The sequence below is a fragment of the Trachemys scripta genome, chromosome 18 (assembly GCF_013100865.1).
Source record: "Trachemys scripta elegans isolate TJP31775 chromosome 18, CAS_Tse_1.0, whole genome shotgun sequence".
Taxonomy (NCBI): domain Eukaryota; kingdom Metazoa; phylum Chordata; order Testudines; family Emydidae; genus Trachemys; species Trachemys scripta.
In genome coordinates, this window is record NC_048315.1 from 2102525 (window position 1) to 2129148 (window position 26624).

General features: G+C 39.5%; 1 protein-coding gene across 3 annotated transcripts in view; it reads left to right on the plus strand.

Annotated features, from left to right (window-relative positions):
* The first annotated feature begins 296 nt into the window (after nucleotides 1-296).
* Nucleotides 297-26624, plus strand: part of TAOK1 (TAO kinase 1) — a 93229-nt gene continuing 66901 nt past the window's right edge. The window contains exon 1 of one of the 3 annotated variants that reach the window (XM_034752462.1): nucleotides 297-674. The gene's annotated coding sequence lies outside the window, so the exon portion shown is untranslated. Of the gene's footprint in view, nucleotides 675-18071; nucleotides 18205-26624 lie in introns of those variants that run through there. The other 2 variants (XM_034752464.1, XM_034752463.1) reach the window with 2 other exon arrangements.

A 26624-nucleotide genomic window follows, 5' to 3' on the forward strand; every position in this document is an offset into this window, starting at 1 on the left:
TGGGGGGCAGGAGCCGGGGGGGTCGGACTGATGGGGGGTGTTCTGGGGGGCAGGAGCTGCCCCCTGTGCCGGGGCCGAGGGCCGGGCGCTGGGTGGGGAGGGGCGATCCGTGGCATTGCAGCGCCGCAGGCGGCCCGGGGGCAGGTGTACCCCGTTTGGGGGAGGAACATCCCCCCTGCTCCCCTCCCCCTGCGCGCTACTGCAATGCTGCAGCAGTCCCGGCTCCTTCCTCAGCCCCAGCCCCGGCGGTGTGTTGTGCACTGACGGGAGGGGGAGTAATGGCGCTTCCCTTGCAAAGGTTACTCCTTTCCCTCCGCTCTTCTCCACAGCAGGGCTGGCCCGACACCCCTTTTTCCAGATCTCTGCCATGGGGGGGGCTCGATCTGTCTGTAACCGTTGCTGCTGGAGACAGGGCTGTGGCCCTGAGAGAGGCCCAGGGCTGTGAGGAGGCTGGATATGGCTATTATTTTTCTATATACTAGATGGTTTTGTGGATGTGATGGATTGCCTGGTAAATGCTAATCAGTTCTTATGTGTATATTTCTCCCTTCCCTCCTCGCATGAGGGGTAATGTTCTGTATTTCCTCAGATATAGTCAGGTGCTTTGTTTGTTTAAATAGCTCTTTTATTCCAGGAATCCTATTCTATACTGGAGACTTGCTCCTCCCAGAGTGGTGAGTTTTTAGTGTAAATACCATTTTGTCAGTGCAGATATGGGATTTAGGCGAAAGTGACCTATATAAAGACCTCTTATTGCTTCCCTTCAGCTGTGTCTGTGTTTAGTGACTGTACCCATCTGTAAAGTAACATTTTTCCAAACGTTTTAATTTGTCAAATCAAAATGTTTAGTTGGATCTAGATTTCTGAAACCTCTGTGTCAGTGTTGCTTTTGGTTCTTGCAGTAGTTATTTAGAGATGTCTTCTAACCTGATTTGCTGCAAACGTTGTTGGAAATGTTAGGATTCAACCTTATAACAGTAAAAAATACTTTAGGTGCATTACATATTACAGGCACTCAGATAGCATAGGTGCGGTACAAGAAATGGAAAAGAATAAAATTAGAACTATGTTGTCAAGTGTCAAGATTTAAATATCTTACTGAATATGAAAAAAATATGATTAGGTTTGAGATCCTTATTCTGTTTATTTTCCTAGCAGAGAGCTAGTATTTATTGTGCTTATATCTCCTGTTTATCATGGTATGGAGTATTTGATTAGGTGGCATTTTAGTGAATGAGTTGGTTAAATAGCAGTTGCTTTAACTAGTTGAACAAATTGTGACCTTCACCTTTGATGACCACATTTCTAGAATATTTATAGCAATTTCTCCATAAAGGACAGATTAATGAGATGTTACCTTCAGGTTTGAATTTCATTGATTGGTTAGTTTTAATGCTATTTATAGTGAATATATCACATTCTCCTTGTTTTATGTATTTGCATAAAGGTTGTAGTCTTGGACTGTTTAAAAAGAAATGCTTCAAAATGCCATTTCTAATGTGCGGTAGTACATCTTGTTGAATACTGTAGTTCAGAGGCTAAAATGTCTGAAGAATAGCTCTAGTGTGTGGTACATTGTAATAGTGAAGACATTATCAAAGCAATGGAAAATCAGGATATTTTGGTACTGGGGATGTGGATTTGTTTACATAGTTCATGATTACAGAATAACCCATCCTATTCCAATATATGTGATTTCAAATATTTCTCCAAAACAAATTTGAGGTTGCATCTTGATTCCAGTTGTTCCTGTTAACTGTTTTGTAACTTTTGTTGTTTTGTAGCTTTTGTTACTTATATCCAAGGACAAAATAACTAACAACTGATTGAGCCTTCATGTTAGATTGTTCACAACATTGTCCTAGTTTATGCTAGTGTGTTTGCCCCTGGTTTTAGAACCCTTCTTCTTGGTATGTATTGACACCAAAATGGAGATACATTTGAATCCTATCTTGATATCTGAACTCGAGAGAGTGAATTTTTCTTTCATGTTCTGGCTGTCTCGGTAAGGAGAGATTAATTCGGAAAGTTCTGTTTAAATATATGTAGCTTGTTGGTTAAAATAAGAGTCTAACGTGAAGGGTCTATAGACAGGTCATTATCAGAGAAGCTAAAATTAAATGGCACATGTTGAGGGCCAGATGTTGGGGTCAGAATTATGTATACCTATGGTTATTTAAATCCTAAACTGAACTGTTGAAATGGTGTATCTCACGTCACACCCTCCCTTTAAATTCCATTGTAAGCTAACTTGAAGAATTTCCTTTAAAAGCTATTTACTCTCCTGTACCCATTTATAGAACTTTCATCTTTGTCTTTGTTATAATTCCCCAACGTTTTTACTTGAATAAAATATTTTAAACAGAAGTTGTAAAACACAGCTAACTTTTTAGAATTAATAAGTATTATTTGAAATATAACACTGCTGGTTACAGTTTTGTAATGTAAGGTCATTTGTCAAATGTCTCCTAATACTGCATTTCCTGTAATGTATATTTTGGAGAACAGTAGATAAGGTAAAGAATTTGTTTTAAAGACTGTACAGATAGATCATTGCTGTATAGTAAGTTTAGTTCCACGATTGACCAAATGTGTGTAGTCTTCACATGTGCATTCCCATATTTGTTTGATTACTTTCTAATTGCAGTCTATTTTTTTTCTACCTTTAAAGCTTCATGTTGTAGTGACTCTTTTGTCATAGGAAAGGTGTAGTATCACTCTATCCACTCCAAGCAGATTACTGCTCCTAAGCCAACCAAATGGACAGTACAGTTCACTTGGAGAATATTTTTGTTGTGTATTTAGCAAACAATGGAAACCAGCTATTTTATTAAAGAAAAATGGACATTTGGATAGATTTATGTCAAACTTAACAATGGCAAATGTCATAATTTTTTTCTTGAAATGTATGTTGATGGCCAGTCAAGTATACTTAGACTATTTTTTTTCTAGATGTTTATTTTAGAATCACATAGGCATGCATATTGGTACATTCAGGCCCATATTAGAAGCTAAAGATCTTTGTTCAGCTATTTAAGATAGAACATTGTGGTTCTTGATCCCATCCCCCAAAATATAAGGGCTAGGTCTAGCCTCATATTTCATATAGCAGTATGTTATTAAGCATCATGATATTATCTCCATGACTCCATAAGACAACCCTAGCAAAGTGGGGAACCCATGTTTAACTCTAGACTTGTTCTTTCATTTCACAAGCCTGCAAGCTCCTGTCTGTACTAGAAAAATCCTCTATGGATGACAGCAGACTTCAGTTACAAATAACTCATGGCCTCAATCAACCATGGTTGAGAATGGCTTACCTGCAAATCTATTCAAAGCCATTTTAACACCCATTATGGGTATTGAAAATGGATTGGCCCTGTCTACACTAGTGACCAAATTATTCTCACTCATGAATTGACTTGGTGTAGGGAGAACTCCTGGTGGATACAATTTGTCACCCACTGGTCATTTGCTACCAGGTTTAAGTGACTGAAAAGCTAACTGAATAGAAAGGGGTGCTCTAAAGCACTTCTTTCAAAGTTTGTAGAAGGAGTTTTAAAAAAGAGTGCACATTCTCCATTGTGATTTTAAGAGGAGGCGAGACTAGGAAACAAAATGGAAAAATCCCAAGGATAAAAGGGAATAGAACCACTAACCTCCTCTTGCTCAGGCAAAGTGATGGGGACGTTATGTTGTGAAGGGCTAGTAAGCAAAAACAGTTCACCCTGTGAAAATGCTATTGGGAGTATAAGGACATGGAATTAGTCGAAGTGCATTTTTTAGGGAAAGAGTGTACAATACTGAGGGAAAGAGTGTAGATCTGTTTAAAAGTGCAATCACCATTTTAAACAGCTATATGATATTCTTCTTATTTATGTACTGACATACAGTGCAGAGCACAGTAACACACAGAGGAAGATGCTGTCCCTGTCTCAAGATGCTTATAGTCTATCTAAGCAGCTCAACACGTTGGGTGACCCTAAGGAAGTTTCCTAGAGCATCTTTTTTTTTTTTTTTTTTTGAGGGCAGGAGGAATTGATAATCAATATCTGAAAGAATGATTTTGTTGCCATGGGTTAGCAGTTGAGGGCTTCTTCTAGTAATTTATCAGAATTTGAAATAGTTATTTGTTGTGAGTTCCTGAGGAATCTGAGTTTCATAATTCCTGGTTTCTTTGCCAGAAGAAGTGACATCACAACCACTGTAAAAGTACTTTGAAAATGGCCTAGTCTGTGGTTGTTTTTGTCTACACACACATGCTGCATTTGTTTAACTAAAATCGTTTGAAACATTGATTTAAACTGGTGTAAACTCCTGTGTGGGCACACTTAAATAGATTTATACTTACATTGCTTTAGCTTTTTGCCACTGATTTAAATCAATATAAGTTAAAGATAAGTTAAAAAACAAATCTAGTTAAAACAGTACAATTTATTGTGTAGATGGGGGCTTAGATTTCTAATGCTCAAACATGTTGGTGTTTAGAGGTAGGATAGTTAGGTTTGGTTTCTAAAACAGGAAAAGAGCACTCTTAGTCCAGAATAGAGCATCCACAGATAGAGTTATTCTGAAATTCTTGTTCTGCTTTCAGTTTACATCCTACCGTAGGCCTGGTCTACACTTGAAACTTACATCAGTTTCACCACGTACATCACTCTCAGGGGTGTGAAAAATCCATAACTTTTGAGATGTAGCTATACTGACCTAAACCTCTGTGTAGACAGCGCTAGGTTGACAGAAGAATTCTGTCCACCTAGCCACCGATTCTCACGGGGGTGGATTACCTCCACTGATGGGAGAAACCCTCCCATCGGAGAAAGCAGTGTCTACACTGAAGCGCTACAGCAGTGGAGTTACAGTGTTTTAAGAGTGGTGCATACCCTTAATCTGGAATAATTTTCATGTATAGAAAACCCCTAAAATAGATAGATGGGCCCAACTAGTCACTGAAAGTGACGTTTCATTCATGTGAATGGGCAATAGTTCAGAATTTTGCCTCTGGTATTGTTTGGCTGTAGGCAGTTTTATAAGCGGTTGGGTTAATAGGACATCAGCACATAATTTTAGATGTTGAATACTATCTTCTACAAGAGAAAAAACTAGAAAAAAACTAGAAACTGAATTGTATTTTACTTTTTAAAATAAAATGGAAGTTTAGATTCTGAGGAAGGAAGCAAAAATCAAAAAGATCTAAAGTTAGGACACTTGCAGTTTTTCTATGGCTGTGACTTTCCACTGACACTGGCTATAACTATCTACAGCCATGAAGATATTTTTGTTATAGTAAGCCATAATGTGCAGGGTGAGGTGTTCTACCCACCCCCTTCACAGTTCCATAAAACATCTACATTTAAAGAACATATGAGATAAGTTAAATCTTATTTTAGGGTAGTTTTCTAGTGGAATACATGTGAATAGTTTCTGTGAATTTAATTACGCTTTAGCAGTACATCTGTGATGTTAAACCACATTTAAAAAGTCTTCTGGCTGTCTTATATGGATTCAAGAGTTTACCTACAGTTCAGTTTGAGACTGAACATCAGTGTGTGTTATACTCAAGGCCCTTCATATTGGGTTTTTATTTTGTTTAAAAATGACTGGGAATTTCAGTGTTGATTCTAAAATTTTAAAAATGGGTGAAAATCGGTAACAAAAATGAAAAGTGGGAATGGGGGATGCCCAGTACTCATGTAGGCTGGGGGAGGTTTAACTCACCACCTCAGTGAGTAAAGTAGTCTTCAGTCTCTCCCTTACCTCAACTACATTTAAAACCCCCTGCCTTTAGTAGCCTGCCTCTGTTGGCCGAGCATCAGAAGGCACAACTCTCTCAAGGGGCAGATGGGCCACTGGGACCAGCCTACCTCTTTCTGCTGCTGAATCAGCCTTCCCACTCTTCCGTGTTGGTTCCTATAACATTTCTTGCTCACTCCCCAGCCTGGTCTCCTGAGATTACCCACCCGAACTCCTGCTGGTTGCAGACTTGAAGGGATGGGAAGCAGCAGCATGGGAAAGTGGAGCACATGATGAGGATGGAAAGAAGAAGGGCTGGGGTCATACAGCAGGGAAGTAGTTGAGATCAGTTCTTCTCAGCATCCGTAAACCCTTCTTCCCAGGCATAGTGCCATTCTATGGCAACAGGAAACCAGGGGCTGTTAGCCTACTCCGCAAGAGTTAAATTGCATTAGAGTGCCTAGTAGGGATCTACATTTACACAGTATTAGGCATGTTGGCTTATCACTGTTTTCCCTCCCCTTTTTCAGAATATAATGCTGATCTCTGTCTTCTGTCCTCTCTTAATTGTTGACTATTCCACCCTCAAGCCCAAGAGATCAGGAGGAAGGTTATTTGTGGAGTTTGTCCTAATGCTGTTTCACAAACGCGCCATTGGAGTACAGTGAGAGGTGCGGTATCTCTTCCCCTGGGAAACCAGTCATTACTGGGGCTTCTGAAGTTGGGTCTCAGGGGCTAGTGCAACGGGCTTTCTCTTCACTATTAGACTGGCTTGCAGTTGTCACTGACATTAACTCCTACTTTGAGCTTCCTCCCTCAGAGAAACATAAACCAATCTGAGAAAGGAGGTTGTGGGTAGGGGATATTACTCGATTGAGATTTGAATGTCACTGGCTTTTCCTCCACTCCTACAAATACGTGTTGCTTTTGTACTGTCTTGTTGGTGTGAGGTATATGCTTTGGTCTCTCAGTCTCTGTCTGTGCTGGAAAGCAACTGAGTTTAATGACAGTTAAAATCATTGGTGAATCATCCATGCTTTTGATGGGACTGGATGATGTTAAATGTGTACCAGAACTGTGCTTTGGCCTTGGTAGTAGTGACCTGATGCAAGCATGGTTTTGGAATCCATTTATAACATGGTTGGCCAAGTCCACGTAGACAAGATAGCTGTGTACATTTTAATATGTTAAGTAAAACACAAGATAAATGCATAACAATAAGCTCATCACATGATCTCCAGCTACTGTAACCCTTATCTTCCCATACCTCTTCCCCCAACCTTTGTCAGTCACCTATTGCTGTATTAGATCTAATTTAAGGCTTGTGTATGTTAGGTAATTTTGCACTGGTGTTGCTTCACTAGTGTAACCCGCTAGCAATGTAAATATGTTGTATTGGTATGCATATGTTATCGGGGATAAATTGCACTGGTGCAGTGTATCTGTATGGCGGAGGTTGCAGCACTGTAGCTGCATTTATGCAAAAATTCTTAGTGTAGACAAATCCGTAGATTAAGCTGCTTGTGGGAATTCGACATTAAAACAGATTCATGTAAAGCAAGCCTTGAAAATTTTGAGATACCTAGTAGTTAGAGGCTGGTAGGAAAGATGGAGAGGGAGTACTAATGTGGTTCATGGACAATGCCCTGTCAAGAACGCTAGCCTCCATTCCTACTCGTAGTTGTTAAAAAGGGGGAGAGAGAGAGGATTTTTACCAGGGAAATATCTTAGCAGGCTAGAACTGCCAGTCCTCTGGCTGCTGGAAGAGAAAGGAGCTATGTCTCAGAAATGGACCTGATTCTTCTCAGCGGTACTGCTTCCTGAAGGCTTCTAATTAGCTTTGTTGAGACTGACCACAGTCTTGTTCATTACATTCTGTTGCTGCTTGGGAAAAAAACTATGCGCGGGGTTGTAGGTACTGGAACTGTCAGTGTGCAGATTCAGGAAGATATCACTGCATAAGTTGACATTTCACTATTGTAAAGGATAGAAGACTCCCCCCACCCCGCCTTTTTTTTTTTTGGTAAAAGGACGATTAATTTTGGCATAAATTGAAGTCTTAGAACCCACCTTAGGAATTGCCATATGGGATCAGACCTGTGGTTCATCTAGTCCAGTATTTTATCTCTAACGGTGGCCAGCACCATGCTTCAGAGCAAGATGTAAGGAACCCTGCATTGAACAGATGTGGGATAATGTGCTCCCTATGAAGGTTTCATTCTAATCCATAATGGTCAAAGATTGGTTTAAACCCTGAAGCATGAAGCCGGAGAAGATTTTATACTTGCCTCTGGAAAGTAGGCAAGTGGATTTTTCAGATACTTAGTGGAGCACCATGAACATCTATGAGATTCTAAAGACAATAAGATACTAAAACAAAAATGTAGTGAATCTAGTGTATATTCTTAAGAGTATTTTACTCTTTACTAATAGTTAACCTTTCATGGTGTTCTAATTAGCATGAGAGGCTGTGTCCACTAGACTTCTTTTCTTAAAATTTCCCACTGTGGCTTACTACTAGTGCAGCTCTGCCAATGGTAGTGCTAATGTAGACTGGCTCCTGACATTTCAACTGCTTTATTTCTTATGGTAGTTAAATAACAGCAGCTGGTCTGTATTAGTGCTTGCACCACTGGTACAACTGCATCGGTGGTAGCCATGAGTGAGAAATTCTAGTGTATGTCAGACTGAAGAGTGTGTGTACAACTATAACCCCCTAGTGTGGATGCAGTTATAGCACTGTAAAGGTGCTTATATTGGAATATTTGATTCCTGTAAGGAAAGGGGAATGAACTGTACTGGTATAAGCCTTTGTTGGCTTGGGCAAGATTTATTGGTCATACAGGTAGTTATACCAATATACATCCCTGTGTGGACACGCTGAGGACTGGTCTACACTAGGCATTCAGCCAGTATAGTACTGTCAGTTAGAGTTGTGATTTTTTTTTTTTGGTATGAGTATTTCTATATTGGCAAAACCCTAGTGTAGACTAGTTATACCAGGAAAAAATTGCTTCTGCTGGTATACTAACCTGTGAAAACTAGATGCCACAGTGGTGAATATACAGGGACATACGTGATGACTGTTTACTTCCTTTTTCATTTGGGATCATAAACTGTGATTCACCCTCTTAACAGTACTAGTAAAAAAAAAATTAACCTCATGTCTTTTTGTTTGCACTTTAATTTTAACTGCTGCTTTGCATACAATAAAGTTCTGTTTGTGGAAAGTCAGAGTATCTTTATTAATTCACACTAACCATTGCAGAATACATAGTGGGAGGCCAAGATCTACCCTATATATAATCTAATGTACACAAGACGGACACTCTTTTATGAAAGCAAAGAGAGCTCCGTTGTGGCTGACTGTTAAAATGCTCTTTTAAAGCCTCCCTCAGCTGCACATCTCCGCAGTTGGCTCATCTAATAGACCTTGTGTCCGGCTGTTCACATTCCGCAGAGTGCCGCTCAACCTCGCCTTTGCATCCTGGTGGGAGCTTTTCCCCCTTCACTTCACAGATGTATGCAGTACACAACATGCAGCTATAACCATTAGGTATTTTTCTCACTGAGATCCGGTCCATTGAGTAAACAATGCGAACAATCTACCAAAAGCACATTCAGCTGACATTCTGCACTTGCTGAGCCAGGAGTTGAAACTTTCCTTGGTGCTGTCAAGGTGGCCAGTGTATGGCTTCATGAGCAGCAAAGCAAGGGGTAGGCTGGGTTCTCCAGAATCATTATTGGCAGTTCAACATCGCTAGTAGTAATCCGCTGGTCAGGAAAGAAAGTCCTGGCTTGCAGCTTTTTGGAAAGTCCTGTGTTCTTAGAGATGCAAGCATCAGGCACCTTCCCTGACCAGCCTACATTGTTATCAGTGAGGCATCTGTGATGGCCCACTAGCACTTACATAACTATAGAAAAGTAGCCCTTTCTGTTGTTGTACTCTGTGGTGTAAGGTGGTCTGGTGTCAAAATAGGGGTATGCAATGCCCCACTGTAGTTTGGGAACCCCCTTGCTGCAGTTCTATCCACTGTTCCCTGTATGTTGCTGAAAGTGACATTCCTGGTAGCAGCAGACATTTAATGGCCTTACACCAGTGGTGGGCAACCTGCGGCCCGCGCACGTGGCCTGTCAGGGTAATCTGCTGGTGGGTCGCGAGACAGTTTGTTTACATTGACCGTCTGCAGGCACGGCCGCCCGCAGCTCCCAGTGGCCGTGGTTCGCAAAGGATAGTCAGCTCTATAATTCAGGAACCTAGCTATATGGACTGCTGTAGGTTCCACCCTAATTGTTGTTAGTGAACGTTAAGGTTTTGGTTTTGACTTAAAGCTGGTCTACATGTAGTTATTTCTGTATAGACTATGCTAATTACGCACCTTTATGCTAGTATAGCTGTGTCCACTTTAGGGGCTGTACTACTGAACTATAACACTTTCTAAACTGATATAGTGAAAACAGTACAAAACCTGTGTGTAGATCAGCCCTTAAAAGCCCTGAATGGCTTAGGACCTACCTCTTTGTGAGAATTCTTTTGCCTTGTACTATACTGCCACATCTGCATTCAGTGGAGACGCTTCAGTCAGAACCTGGGGGTGTAAAAGTCAGCAAGCTGTTTGGGTGGGGGGCTGTCAACTTTGGAACTGACACTACCCTCCATGGTTTGAAATAGAGTGAAAGTCAACAAATGTAGGCTATGTTGCAAGGCCCATCTGTTTATCCAGGCTTTTCGGAAGGGAGGGATGTGATAAGGGCTGGTATTTGTGGCAATGAGGTGGTGTTTGAGTTTTGATTCTATCTGTCAGCTTATTTTTTGGTTTTGAGGTGAGGGGCATCTGCTGGTTCAGTTTTTTTTCCCCTTGCGTATGATTGTTGTTGTTTGTTTTTGGTTTATTTTTTAACAAATCTCCTGGCATCCAAGGTGAGCTACACACCACCTCTGAACACTGTTACCAGCTGTGGGTGTATGAATCCATAATTGCATTGTTGTCTGAGACTCACCAGTTGTCATGCCAGCATTTCTGGTGGGAGAACACAATGGAAGGAATAGCCCTAGGACTGGGAAGTTGTGGGCTGGTGAGGGAGTCTACCCTGCAACCTCTGTTTATAATCCTTTTCCTGGGTTAGTTTCAAACAATAGATGCTTATTTGGTTGATCCTGTCACTGTAGTATGGCGCCTAACTTAATAACAAGACTGAATTTGTTTTGCCCTGTTGAGAAATAAAATGTATTATGACCTCACTGAAATATTAGTCTGACTGAAGTAGGCAGCCAGCTAAGTCAGCCAGCAGATGATTGGTTAGCTTGTACGTCTGGTGGAGATGACAATTTATATTTAAATTAAAACAAAAAAAAGATTTTAAATGATCTAGACCCATCATGCTTTTCAGTAGCGACTTCTGTAACCGGATGATTTTTTTTTTTTTACCCTTTCCACCTTTCCTGCTTTTGTTTTTAGCCCTCACTTGTTGCATTTTGTTTCAAATTCGATTGTAAGATGGTCGGGGCAGGGAGCATGTTGATCCCTTCGTTTGCACAATGGCCAGCACAGTGGGGCCCAGTCCCAATTGGGGCCTTCTGACACTAACACAATATACATAATTCTAAGTAGTTTAGCATTCCACTCACATTAGTCTGTCAGTTTGAAGTTTTACATGAACTACACATCTGCTTGTGGCATGGTGTAGTCAGCTTGCTTACTTCAGCGGGAGGGAGTTCTCTCTGTCTGATGAATACAGGCAAGGTATGAAATCCTCTTCTCTACAGAAAACATACTAGTCTCTCTGGTGTATAATTTGTTTTTATGCCTACCATTCAGGAACCTCTCAGTCGCTCATGTTGTATATTTTACAGGCCTCCTAGAAAGGTGTTCTTCAAAATAACTGTATCATGTGAAAGAAACTTTTTTCCATGGAGCCTTTAAGTAAAAGGGATTTCAAATCTGTACTAATTTAAACGTGCTTAGTTTTGCTGCATCTTATTACATTTTGGTTGCAGTAAAAGCCTCTCACTTATAAAAAAAAAACCAAAATCTATAATATTTACTGCAAATAAACTGCAGTTATGATGCAATATTAAAGTTGGCTGCCTGGTAAATAATGGGTATGTGCCTTTTTATTTTTCCTGTTTTATGAAGAAAGTCTGAAATATTTTTTAAAAAAATTGTTTTCTCTTAGGAATAGCATGTCTTAACTTCCCTGGTTTTGCTGGGAGATTTCTTAGAGGGCCAGACAGCTGGAGTGGGAATTTTTCTCCCAAGTGTGTCTCAAATGTTTTAGTTATACAGGTGTTAACAAAAGCAAGCAAACCAAGAGTTTTAAACGAGCCCCTTCCCCTCTCAGTTGCTCAAGTTTTTCTTTCTTTGTACTTGTGGTGTTGTGGTTATACTCATTCTCCAGTTCAGTGTCTTCCAGGAAAATAAGAGAGGAGACAAGATCTGAATTTCTAATGTGAAAAATGAGCACCTGACTGTTCTTCCTCCCCCTCTCTGATATTTTTGTGTGAAGAAAGCTGTCTGGTTTACTTTACGCAGTATGGCTTTAGTAGGAAGTAGAGAAGCACATATCTATTTTCTTTGCCATTTATGCTATTAACGTCTTAAAAATAAAAGTATATGTAAAGTTTTTCTCCTCCAGTGTATGCTGCGTATCTTATATATTGTGATGTACATCAGAGCTTAGCTGTGACTGGCGCCTGGTAATGGGCACTTTACAAATACCTAGCCATTCTTTTGGTACATAGGGGTTATGTTTTTTCTTTTTAAGTATGTTTCCCCCTCTTTATGCTACTGTTTATTTGGAGGTATTTTAATAAGCACCATGTAATGGTGCATTGTTACTCTCATGTCAATTTCTACCAGAGGACACCTTGGATATTTATATAAAAATCGTGGTAGTACTAACAGTGCCATTCCACCAAGATTACTGGTGGGTCCTGGCCATATTCAGGGGAGCAGCCAAAACAAACAACCTGCCTGATGGCGAGAAGAAAATCAGCCTATGTATGTCCTAAGAAATGTAACATAAGAATATATCTAATTTGGCTCCAGTTCTTCTTCCCATGTCTGGGAGGAGCACTATATTAGCTTAGCAGTAGTGGAGGTAGTTCTTTGGTTATATTTGCATATGATGTCTCTCCTGGTATAGATACTTCTGTTCTTCTAGAACAGGGCTAGACAACCTATGGCACGTGTGCCGAAGGTGGCACGCGAGCTGATTTTCAGTGGCACTCACACTCCCTGGGTCCTGGCCACCAGTCCGGGGGGGGAAGCCTTCATTTTAATGTAATTTGAAATTAAGCTTCTTAAACATTTTAAAAACCTTATTTACTTTACATACAACAATAGTTTAGTTATATATTATAGATTTGTAGAAAGAGACCTTCTAAAAACGTTAAATGTATTACTGGCACACGAAACCTTAAATTAGAGTGAATAAATGAAGACTCGGCACACCACTTCTGAAAGGTTGCCGACCCCTGTTCTAGAACCAGAGTTCTTAGAACTATTGGACTAGCTTCTGTTGTCTCTTTGGATCAGATCATCCTCTAACAACTTTGCCAAATCATCTGCAAAAAGCTGTTTCTTGGAGCTGTGTAAGTGGCTAGTGATTAACACTGCCAGCTTCCTGGTGCAAATTGCTGTCATTGGGAATATTAAAGAATTTTTGGTCTCTGAGAAATCATTTAGCTGTAGTAAGGGCAATTGAGCGGCAAGCAACATTGGAGATGATGTTCCTTCCCTGTTACTTTCAGGAACCTTAATTTGTTCTTCAATGTTCTTTACAGTTTGCCTTCAGAAAATAAATAATGTTTCATGACACTGAAAGTTGTATTCTCAGTTACTCTGTATCCAGCTGGGCATATGGGCTAGCTGCATGTTTTATTAGGGAGCAATTTCCCACATTTTTCTGGTTGGTTGTCAGGGCAGCATCTCATTTTCTACCTAAAGTACCTACTTTTTCTCTTGTCATACGTCCAAAAACTTTATGAAGTGGACACCTGACGTTCCCTTTTAACAGCTGGCCAATAGATTCTTTCTTAATAAAGGAAATGTTCCTTGAAACTTGCATGTTTTTTTCTGTGTCTGTTCCTGCTTGAAAGCATGAAGCATAATCTGGTCTTCTCAACTTCCATCAGAACAGAGGCATCAAATTGCCAAGTATGAAATTATTCTTGTTATTCAGTTGCAAGGAGGATATGGTGGTGCATAAGGTGTTTCAGAACCTACGAAGAGCATTCTTTTTTGTGCATGTGAATTCAGTATTCATAAAAGGCATCAGATTGACAGCCAGGGAGATTGGAATTTTATTGATCTTCAGAGCAGGTAGAGTACAGGCAGTGCTACTGCAACAATCCCCAGTTTATCAACGGTACCCTTTAGAGGCAGCCTGTAGAGCGCTGCAAGGAGATCGTTCAGTCTACATGACTGTTGAATTGTCCTCTCTTCTGAGACTGCCAACAGGGGAGGCAGTTAGTGACAATTGTGATATTGGTTTTTGTGATGTGGATGCTTGTCTCCTGGGACTTGTATAGATCTCACCATACTCATTTCACTCATGCTTCTAAACAGCTGGATCTCAAACAACTTTTGGTCACCACTCACTTGGGCTGAATTTAGACTCTTTCTCTAGAGATTAAAGGGTCTGTATCCCATTACCACAATCACTGAGACATCCACTCCCCCATAAAGAAGATTTTAACAATCTGCCTCATGGTGCAAATAATATTTAGGTAGAATGTAGTAGAGTTAACCATTGGTGCTGCTGGCTTTAGTGAGTGAGTGGCACTCTGCAACTGGGGAAAAAATCAAACTTAATAATACTTTACATGTAGATAGCACCTTTCACCCTATGATCTCAAAGCACTTTACAGATGCTGCAGACTGTAGTGGTGTATAGTGGTTAGAGTAAGGAACTGGGGATTAGACCTGGATTTTTATTCTCACCTTTGCCAGTGATTTGCTATGCGACATTAGACATAGCACTTCATCTCTCATTGACTTAGCTTACTGATCTGTAAAATGAGAATATCGCCTAACTTCTGCAAAACACTTGTGAGATATTCAAAGGAAAGTTGCTTTAAAAGGATGTGGTGGTGTTATAGATAACATTGATAAATTAACATGTAACTCCATCCCTTCATAAAATAAATATATATTCCTATTTTATAGGATAAACCAACACCTTGAAAGTCTGAAGTACACAGCAAGTCCTTTGCAGAACTGGGACTAGACCCCAGGTCTGACTTCTAGTTATCAGCTTTAATGATTGGCTAACCCTTCTGATACCAGAGGAGTCCATTGTCCTCTTGGGATACTCACATGGAGATGGAAGGGTGAGGGAGGAGTCATTTGCCATCATAGTACTTTTCTTTCCTCTCCCAGACCCAGTAGAAGGCCATCAGCAGTGCCAAGTGATCCAGGAATGGAAGGATAGCAGCGGAAGGCCGGAGGAGATGTGCATTTTCTTTCCCCTCCCAGGCTTTATGAGGAGTTCTCAAAAGAAAGTGAATGTAGCTTTAAACTGCATTCACTTTTTCATGACCCATCTTTGTGCTGTGGAACCCCATTCTCTTTCATGTTGGGTTCTGGGGCAGTTGATGGTTGAGGTAGCCTGGGTAGAATAACTTCCATGCAGTTGCACTGTCCTGGAGGCAGTAGTGGGGAGCAAGAGGCCCCAGATCTGGTGTGGAGGCACATGGCATTCATATGTCTTCCAAAATTCACATGGGTCTTTGGGGTGTAGGGGAGGAATCCTTTACCCCTACCCCTCAAAAGAAGAAATTTAGGATAATTTGCCTTAAGAGTTCTTCAGCACAAGGAAGCAATCAAGTCTACATGCTTATTTTACACTAGTCTCCCCATCCCTTCTTTCTCACCATTGCTAGCTAAACTGAAGCTTCACTGGAGGTAGCTGGGAAATTGGAAGAAAAAAGTCTCTCTTAGACACAGCTAGGGTTTGGAAAACACCTTCTATACCTGTGCAAGCTGGGCTGGGATGCTAAGGTAGAAACCCTTTAGCTTTGCACAGATGTTTTCAAAACAAATTGGTGAGTTTAATTTTGCACTTGAGTAAAGATTCTCTCTCTCCAATACACTCCCCCCTCCACCCCGATGTGACTAATTTAAAAAAAATGTTTTAATTAAATAAACTATTCCTATATCATCGCTTCTTTATTGGAATGTTTTCTGTCTAGGCTCTTACAAAAATCTGTCTTATTCTCAGAATGTCATCTGCTTTCATAAATAAAATATATTGTCATAGTAAAGGTGTTTTGTAGTTAAAATGTTGCATTCTACTTAATCCACATTTAATTTGCCTGTATTTCAAACTCTTGTCTTCTGCCAAATTAGGTACTAATCCTGCATATGTTTGCTTACAAGTGCAACTTTACTGTCATGAGAAGTTCTATATCAGAATTCAATTGGACTAGTCATGTGAGTAGAGTTATCTACATGCTTAAGTGTCTGCAAAATTTGTGTCCTTAGTAATCTAACAGACTATTAGGGACCTGTATATTACTTTCTGATCCCAAGGCCATAACATTTTATGTGGAATCTACCTTTTTCTGCAGAACTATGCTTCACAACCTCACCTTTAATTAAAAAAATAAAATAAAAAGAACTCTGTCCCTTATACTTGTGAAAAAACAGCTGGTTCGTGTTTTATTATTTAGCCAGTGCAGAACTGTCTTCCTGAATCTGTGGACAACTTGAAACAATAGCTCTGAGAAGTCTGATCTCCTTCCATATCAGTGGGATATGGACTCTGAAATTGAAAGCTGGCGATTTGCATATCGGCATTAGTTATGTCATTGCTGATTATTTAGCATACATATAATTCTTTTTTTACATCCCATAATCCCAAATTGCCTCCTACTCCATCTCGGTTGCCAAAAGCCCCAGCTGCCAGAACTTTCTTGGGCCTCCCATGATAACTTCTCTGATACAGTCATGGAGAGCCAATACAAAAATCTATGGCTGGTTGAAATTTAAAAATGTGGGAGCAGCAGAAAAACTGAATTTAGTAACAATGACCAACAGCAGGATACCATCCTGATTGTTTTATTTTTATATTTAATTCAAGAAAACCCTCACATTTTAGAATTTAAATTAAGTTGCTGCAGAATTTCCTGCCTGCCACATCAGAGTACCACAAAATTTAGGTTTAGCTTGCGGTGGCAACCACATAATATTGATGGTAATCATGGTAGATGTTCAAATACCCTGGTGAGGAGGCCATATAAATACCTGGACAGACAGACTGGATGGATGGTAATGATGCTATTAATAGTAAAGCATCCCACTTTTCATGCATTCTTTCCCCTTTACGCACAGGGAAGCTGTGCTAGGCATTGCAGGGAAACTGGAGGATCTAAGGAAAGGGTGATATATTGCCCTTTCTGGCCTGAACGATTAGCCAATGTTTGGTGCCTTGTCAGGTTGTGACTGTTAGGAAAAAAAATTGATGATACAAGTCAAGTATTTCTTTGATGCAGTCCTGTTTGTTTGCAAAGAATGTCCACAAAGTCCTGTTTCCCTGAACACAATAGAAACAAACAGCAGCAGACAATTTCCTTGCTTACAGTTTCCAAGTCTGCCCCTCCATCAAGTCCTGTGCTCCAAGAAATTCTGTCCTTCTGCTCTCTCTCATGGCCACTTTCACAGTTGTTTCTCTCACTGTGTGCTGGCTTTTTTGTTGCATACTCACTCTCTCTCTCCCTCTCCCTCTCTCCAGAAACAATCCCCTAGCTTCTGTGTTTGCTTTCAATCTAGGGAAACTCCTCAGACCACACAACGTCGCTCTGTTCAGGCTTTGCCATATGGTTGATTGCCTTGGGCGGCAGCTTCTGTTGTCTCCAGCTATTTTATTCCATAAAGGGGCTTTCTTGCTCCTTTCATTTAGTCTGAAAGAAGGGTGGTTAGCACATCCGTCAGCTTTAACCACATCTGTGATAGTTAAAATATCGTTGTGCTGGAAGGTAGTAATAGCTATTTCCTATGCAACGTGTTCTGTTAATGTCACTCCAAGGCCATGTCTACACAAGAAAAATGATCCACTTCTGACAGTACTTATCAACCCTGCTTCCTCTACCTGTACCCAAAAGTTGGAATTGAAAACAGTTTAAATGCTAGTATAGACACGACAGCACTGTTTTCAGCATGTATAGAAAGGCTGATTGAAAGTACATTCCACAAGGACTCAATCAAGCTTTCTTTAAAGGTGATGAAAACTGTTTGTCCCATCTATCCTAGCAGTGAAATACTTTTCATACCAACTGAGGGGTGGGAGAAGAGGTAGTTGCTGACATTCATTTACTTCATTTTCTTGTTGCGTATAGGGCCAGAGAGCTGCTGGACTGAGAGATTATGTTCACCACGTCTTGTGTACAAAAAGAGCATATGAAATACAAAGGCTCCTGGTGTGTGCTATTGGAAGACAGTGATGTCTTACCATTGCAGTGTGGCAAAGGTAATAGAATTCAGGACAGTTGTGTCTATCTTAGCTAGAATTACCTTTTTCTAACTTAAAATCCTGTAACAATTGGTTATGTATATTAGGATAACTTAAGTGCTTCCATTCTAAATTTATGCCAGACGAAAGATCTTTGTAACTCGTGTGGGACACAGTTCCTTCCAGCCAGGTTCTTACACTGATTCTTCAAACTGTAACAGAAAATAATTTTTGAAAATGTTTCCAACCCATCTTTGGCCTGTCCACACTGGAAGTTTGAAGTGTGCTAGTACGTGTTTTAGTGGACATGGCGTTTAAACTTTTGTTTTTTCTTAAAATCTCTCCAGTAGATTGAGGCCTTCATCTTTTGTTCCGTATTTGCAGGATAATGATCAATATACCAAAATAAGAAAAAGGCTAGCTAATCATCTCTCTGAAAACCTGCAACACAGTTTAAAAAAACAGCACAATTGATGCATTCATTTATGTTATTTCTGAATGTGCTATGATAAATTATCTTAAACTGTCTTCTTAGTTGAGAGGAAGTTAAGCACTGACAAGCAAAAGTCTCTGATTTGATTAGTATTTTAGTGAACCTTCTGCAAGAAGAGATGATGTATTTACCGAGTATATTGAACTGAAAGTGATTTTACTCTTCAGTATTAGAAGTACTTGCAGGTGTTGCTATAAAAAGAACCCGCAAGTTTTGATCATAATTTTGACTTTCATGGATGTTTCTTACCCCCATCTAATTTGCCCATCATTGTGATATTCAGACTTCAGATTTTGAAATGTAATGAATAGGGCTGTCAAGTGATCAAAAAATTAATCACGATTAATCGCACAATTAATCGCACTGTTAAACAATAACAGAATACTATTTATTTAACTATTTTTGGATGTTTTCTACATTTTCAAATAGATTGATTTCAATTACAACACAGAATACAAAGCGTACAGTGCTCACTTTCTATTTATTTTTGAATACAAATATTTGCACTGTAAAAAACAAAATAAATAGTATATTTCATTTCACCTGATACAAGTACTATAGTGCAATCTCTTTATCACAAATGTTGAATTATTTATAAAAAAACACCTGCATTCAAAAATAAAACGCTGTAAAACTTTAGAGCCTACAAGTCCACTCAGTCCTACTTCAGCCAATTGCTGAGACAAACAAGTTGGTAACATTTGCAGGAGATAATGGTGCCCGTTCACATGGCACTGTTGTAACTGGCTTCGCAAGATACTTACATGCCAGCTGTGCTAAAGATTCATATGTCCCTTCATGCTTCAGCCACCATTCCAGAGGATATGATGGGTTCTGCTCGATAACAATCCAGAGCAGAGTGGACTGATGCATGTTTATTTTCATCATCTGAGTCAGATGCCACCAGCAGAAGGCTGACTTTTTTTGGTGGTTCGAGTTCTGTAGTTTCCACATTGGACTGTTGCTCTTTTAAGACTTCTGAAAGCATGCTCCACACCTCGTCCCTCTCAGATTTTGGACGGCACTTCAGATTCTTAAACCTTGGGTCGAATGCTGTATCTATTTTTAGAAATCTCACATTGGTACCTTCTTTGCGTTTTGTCAAATCTGCGGTGACAGTGTTGGTAAATCAAACAACATGTGCTGGGTCATCATCCGAGACTGCTATACCATGAAATATATGGCAGAATGCAGGTAAAACAAGGAAGGGGACATACAGTTCTCCTCCAAGGAGTTTAGTAACAAACTTAATTAGCGCACTATTTTTTTAACGAACATCATCAGCATGGAAGCATGTCCTCCGGAATGGTGGCTGAAGCATGAAGGGGCATACAAATGTTTACCATATCTGGCACGTAAATACCTTGCAACGCCAGCTATGAAAGTGCCATGCGAATGCTTATTCTCACTTTCAGGTGACATTGTAAATAAGAAGCAGGCAGCATTATCTCCTGTAAATGTAAACAAATTTGTTTGTCTTAGCGATTGGCTGAACAAGAAGTAGGCCTTTGTGGACTTGTATGCTTTGAGGTTTTACATTGTTTTGTTTTTGAGTGCAGTTATGTAGCAAAAAAAATCTACATTTGTAAGTTACACTTTCAAGATAGAGATTTCACTACACTACTTGTATGAGATGAATTGAAAAATACTATTTCATTTATCATTTTTACAGAGCAAATATTTAATAAAAAATAATATAAAGTGAGAACTGTACACTTTGTGTTCTGTGTTGTAATAGAAATCAATATATTTGAAAATGTAGAAAAACATTGAGATACTACAGTAATGGGGGGTATATAAGTACCTGAGAGAGAGTGCGTGAGCAAAGATTCAGGAAGGAATTATAACTGCTGTAGTTTAATAAAACACAAACCTGTACGTGAGGGGAATTTGAAGAAGTAAGTCATCATGGCCATTTCATGCTTGATCTAGTATTTCTGTCATACCAGCATGTCCACTCTTCATACTAAAGTGGTCTCCAAAACTACTACAACAAACCTTTTGTTCCTATGAGTTTATAATATTAGCATAAAAATGTCCTCAAGGCTGAAACATGTTACAGAGCTTCATCCTTAGAGTATGTGCACCAAATTTCCAAAAGTGTATGTAAAGCAGCCAAAATGTCTTTTGTCGGGTGCTGTGTTGCAGCACATCTCATTAGCATGGATTTTATAGGTACATTAAGTCGGTTTTGGAGTAAAAGGCTCCATCTATACTAGGATTTTAAAGTATGATGTTAGTACGTGTTAGCTAATACATGTTAACATGTTTTAAGTCTAGTGTACATAAGGCACATTGCCTTTAGCACGTAATAAATTGGTTGAGTTAAAGTCTAGCTCCCCTTATTAACATGTTAGCTAATATGGTTTAATTTACACATTTTTTAAAAACAGGAACTTGCAGGAAGCATGGATAAGGAAAGTGATGTTCAGAAACATGTTAGCTGATCAGAGTCAACCTTAAGCTGACCCCCAGGCTTGACTATTGGCTAACATATTTGTGTACATAGTTTGCCCTGTCTACACTAGTTGCAAGCTCCTTTTTATAGTCACATCAGTTAAAATATGTTAACTAATGCATCTTAAAAGACAACCTCTTTTCTCCACAGGCATGCCCTAAAAGTTTGTATGCTACCGTCACCTCCATACAGTCTTAATTTCTTTGTGTTTATTCTTCATTATTAGCAAGCACATGTATAAGATTAGGATATCTGCTACCTTCCAGTAATTCTTGATGGGTTTGAAATAAGTATTAATAAGTCTCTCTCTTTATTCCTGTTCACTTGCTTCTTGTACTTCAGGTACCAAGCAGGGATAAGTTCTGATCTTGAACCATTGACCTCCTAAATTGCTGTGTGTAGTGGTTGACATAAGTAAGTTTTTTCATCCAACCAAATACAATTCGTGTAGTTGAAACTGTACAATAACATTGATACAATACTGTTGTACAATAATATTTGTTACTACCTTGAGGTTTCCTGAAAACTACTTTATAATCAAAAACAAAAGCAGAGAGAGAGAATCCACACTAGGGATGTGTGTTTTCCGCTAGACAAAAAGGAGAACAAAGACAGGGTTTGTTTTTGACTCATCCTCTTCCCACATGTGAGTTAACAACTTGTTCTGCTCAGTCATGTGAGCATAGGAGGGATAAATACTCAATTTGAGCAGGACTAAAGTGGACTAACTGCTTTTTCTTTGGAGGGTTCATAGCTGAGGAGGACTGTTACTGTGTTGTAGAAATGTGTGAAACAATAAATGTTCAATATACTCCATTTATGGACACAGATAGTCTGGTACAACAGACAAAATCTTCTTTTTAAACTCATATGTAAACAGTGCATATGTTCTTGCTTGTGACAAAGAAATATATCCTACCATTCACGGATCCGCCTTTAAGACAGAAGCTTATACAGCAGATACCTCTCCTGGCCCAACTCCTCCTACTATCCACTTTCCAATGGGAAAGCACTTTCAGATCCTTAGATGGGTCATTTCTTTGTAATGGAGAAATTGGCCTTTCACTGAACAGTCTGTTCTCAACAGCTTCTTCCATCTTTGTGCAGTAGTGAAACAGACTTCAAATAGATACATTACTAGCAAGGAGTAAAACATGATAATTTCTGTGCAGTCTTTCAGTAGGCTTAGAAACTGGCGTTTAGTGTACAGTATCTTATAAACTGCTATGTTAACAATTTTTTAATAGTCAAGGAAATTGGAAAGGATGTTTGTTTGAGATCACTAAGAGATTAGTGATCATAGAAATTTCTGTCCCAAATTAGACCCATCGTCCATCTTAGTCCTACATCCTATCTCTAAGTACTGAGTACCAGATGCTTCAGAGAAGATGCCAGAACCAACATGAAAAAATCCTGTCTAATGTCAGTGGATGTTCTCATCCATATAAATATCTAATCCTTTTTTGTTAATCTTACTAATCTTGGCTTTGTGGCAGTGAGTTCCGCAGTTTAATTCTGTACTGTTCTTTAAAGTTATTTGTATTGATTTTAAATTTGCTGCTTTCAGTTTTACTGCGTATTCCCTTGTTCTTGAAGTCAGAGAGGGTAAGTAGGACCCCAATTTACTTTTTTAAATACTACTATTTTTTTTACCTGTAAAATATCTTCTCTGTAAATGTAGCAGTCCCAATACTTCGTATCCCCAGATTTCGAATGTTATTGCCACCCATTTCTGAACCCCCTTCTATTTGTGCTACATCTTTTTTGAGATAGGGCGACCTGAAGTGAACACAGTATCCAGGTGTGAGTGTACCGTAGAGTTATATAATGGCATTATAATATTTTCAGTATTATTTTTCTAACCCATTCCTTGTATATTGTAACATCTTGTTTGCTTTTTTGGGTGTCTGCAGTCTTTATTGTGAGAGTTACAGTTAATTTAGAATTCAGCTATATGCACTAGTACATATTATTCCTTCCAGTGTTGATTACTTTGCGTTTTTCAACATTGAATTTCATCTGTCATTTTGCTGTCCACTTTCCTAGCTTTTATAGGTTCCTTTTAAGTTCTTCAACAGTTGCCTGTAGACATAACTAACCTAAATAATTTTGTCATGTGCAAACTGTCAACTCATTCTTCATTCCCTTTTCCAGATAACTAATATATGTATTGTACAGTACCATCACAGGTGCATGGATCATCTCTGTAAATCTTTCCTCCAGTTGAAAATTAATCATGTCATCCTACTCTTTGATTTGTCTTTTAGGAGGTGTCTAATCCATGACAGTACTTGACTTTCCAGCCCATGATTACTTAACTTTCATAATAGTGTCTTGTAAGGAGTTTGTCAAAGCCTTCTTGAATGTCCAAATAAACTTTTAGTTGATTCTTCTTTACCTGCTCTTTTGTTGACACACTAAAAAAATCCTAGTAGACTAGAGAGACCCTGTTTTCCTCTACAGAAGCCATGCTGGTTTGTCCCTAGCTCATCATAACTATCTAAAATTTGTTAGTCTCTAAGGTGCCACAAGTACTCCTGTTCTTCTTTTTGCATAACTATCTAGTTACTTTATAGTTCTATTTTTATAATGATTGCTTCAGTCAATTGTAGTAAAACTTACTGGTCTGTATTACTGGATCACCCTTAGCATTTTTGTGAAGATTGCCAGTGACCATTTACTTCTTTCTGATCCTCTGGTGCTGTAGCTGATTTTAATGAAAGACTGCATATTGTTGTTGGTAGTGTAGCCACTTCATTTTTAAGTTCCTTTGGAATTCTTGGACATGCACTTGTCTGGTCATGGCAACTTGCTTCTTTTTAATGTATGGACATATTCCAGCACCATCTCTTTTGACATATCTGTCTGTGACAGAACCTCATCTTTGTTACCTAAAAAGAGTAGGTCTGGGTTAAATATCTTTCTTGGTGGTGAAGATTGAGGCACAGAAATAATTTAGATTCTCTTTAATACCCTTATCCTCCTTAATTACTGTTTTTTCTATCTGGTAGTCCAGGGGGATTACCTGACTTCTTCTGAAGGCTTTCCATTTAAATAATTTCATATTTGTTTTTAAGTCTCCATTTGATCTTCAAATTCCCTTTTAGCTTTCCTAATTTCTGTTTTATCTTTTTACTACCGTAGTTTATGTTCCTTTTTATTAGCTTTGCTTGGGTTGGATTTCCATTTTCTGTATACCTCTTTGGCTTGAATGATTTCTTGGGCTTTGCCATTTAGTGAGTGAGTGTGTGTGTGTGTGTGTGTGTGTGTGTACGCGCCCCCCATCCTGCCTAGCCTTGTGGCTGGAGCTTGCATATGTCTGTGACTCTGGCTTCCTTGCCAACTGCACAATGGCAAAAACCAACCTATATGGTGTAGGTTTAACTAGCTTTCGTGCTCAGTTTAAAGTTATTAATTTTCTCACTTTTGAATGTAGGGTCTTTTTGATTAACTTCTTCTATTTAAATTTCCCTTTCTAAATGTTAATGTCTCAGTGCTAGTTTTGGTATTATTCCTTCTCCAAGGGCATGTAACTTCATTATATTGTGGACCCTATTGTATAGTAGCTTCAAGTAATAGTTACTTTTTTAGCCTATATTACTTAACACTAGGTCAAGAACAGCCAGCCCTATTGTGTACTCAGACATTAGCTGTTCCAGAAAACAATTGTTTAAGGTGTCAAGAAAATGTTTCTCTCAGTTTATAATCCCACTGACATTTGACCAGTTTATATGCCAGGAGTTAGATTGTCCATTATTACTGTTTTATTAGACTGAGTTGTCTCTTTGATCCACCTCAACATTGTGCAGTTGGCAAGGAACCTGGCAGTAAAACCTACTAATATATTGGAATTCTTACGACTTATGATCAAAGGAGATGTGAATGTAAAAGTGTAAGAAGAAAGAAGTAGCCACAGGGGATTGGCTGTAGTTGATTGGGAGTGGCTATAAGAGGATCAGATTAGTAAACTTTTTATGTAGCAAGGGGTAAGTAGTTGGCAACTGTAGGACAGAGTGGCTTGGAAATCAAGGTCTGTCTAAATATAGGACTAGTTGGAGTTCCATTAAAAACTAAGGCACCAATCTACCCTCTTTTAGCCCCTATTTGGGATATACCTGAGACCTTTGTATTCCATTTTGACCATTGATCTTGGTTCTTATCCATAAGCCATTGTTGGCTCAAATTATCTATCATATTTTTCTCTAGTCAGAATTGAATGTCTCCTTTTGTGTTTGATTTAAAGATATGTCAATTTATATGAAACCCTGAGTTAAAGGGCTTTGTATGTGTCCCCCTCTGCCCCACTGGGGATGTCATAAGATGTCACTATATGCTGCTCACGTCTCCTTAAACCCAACTAACAGTGGCACATCAGTTCATCTCTTCTCCAAGTGTTGAATGGTGTCTCTCTGATTGTAAAATTAATTTAACTAAATCTGAAACCTTTTCATTGGGCAAGACAGCTGCTCTTCAGGACTTCTTATTACCTTGCTGCCCTACAAAATAAGCTGTAAATATCTTTCTCTCTCACTAATTAGCACAGACACAGTTGTCCCCTGGTCATTTCTAAAATTAGAACAGACCTTGTAAGAAATCCTCACAAGCTCATCATACTTTTGTTGTGTCAGTTTGATTCAGATGACACTAGTTCTAAGACCTGAATGCTTGCTCAAAAAAATGTGACATTTACTGCCCTTTAAAGTCATCTGAGAGATTCTGTAGGTTTGACTGGTATGACCTGAAGTATTGTAGAAGACTGGGTCTCACAGCTACCCTGAGAATTGTATTCCCTAATTATAAGTTGTACTATTGGGCTTCAAGACTCCAGCCATTGGAGACTCTGGATGCAAAAGATTCTTCCTCTTAGAATTATTGGTACACCGCAGAATATTGTTCAGAGCATCCCATTTGAAAGTAAAACATGCCCATATCCCCCTACTCTCCTTGCCCTTCCATGCTGACACTTTTTGTTCAGTCTGGCTGTGGTGGGACAGATGCTCACCCCAGTCAGGAAGGTGTTATAAAGCATCTCTGGGCAGTCAGCCTCAGCCTGGTGCATCTATGAGGCCTGTCAAACCTGTAGAGGCGTGGCTCCTTAAAAGAGAGGATCCAAGCCTGGTGCAGGGCAGTGCTTGAAGGGAAGCAGAGCTTGAACCCAGAGCTCCCTAGTCCCACAGAGCAGGCGCTGCTTACCAGGAAAGCTGCTGGAGAGCCTCTGCTGCCTAGACCCTTTGAAGAAGTAGAGGGACTGTCAGTACTGTGTTAACCTTTTCACAGCCCAGGGCCGTCCGCCTCGGACCCTCCGACAGAGAGGGGTTGAGAACTCTGACCCCCTGGATGCAGGTTGTTTACCTTTTGTCTTGAGGGGGAACAGCAGGATAAGCCCAGGCTGTTTTATGGGCTCTAGGAATATTTTGTTTGCCTTTTTCATTTTGAACTGCTGCTATGCCCAGCAGAGGGGAGAGCTGCCTCCCAAAAACAGCTGGA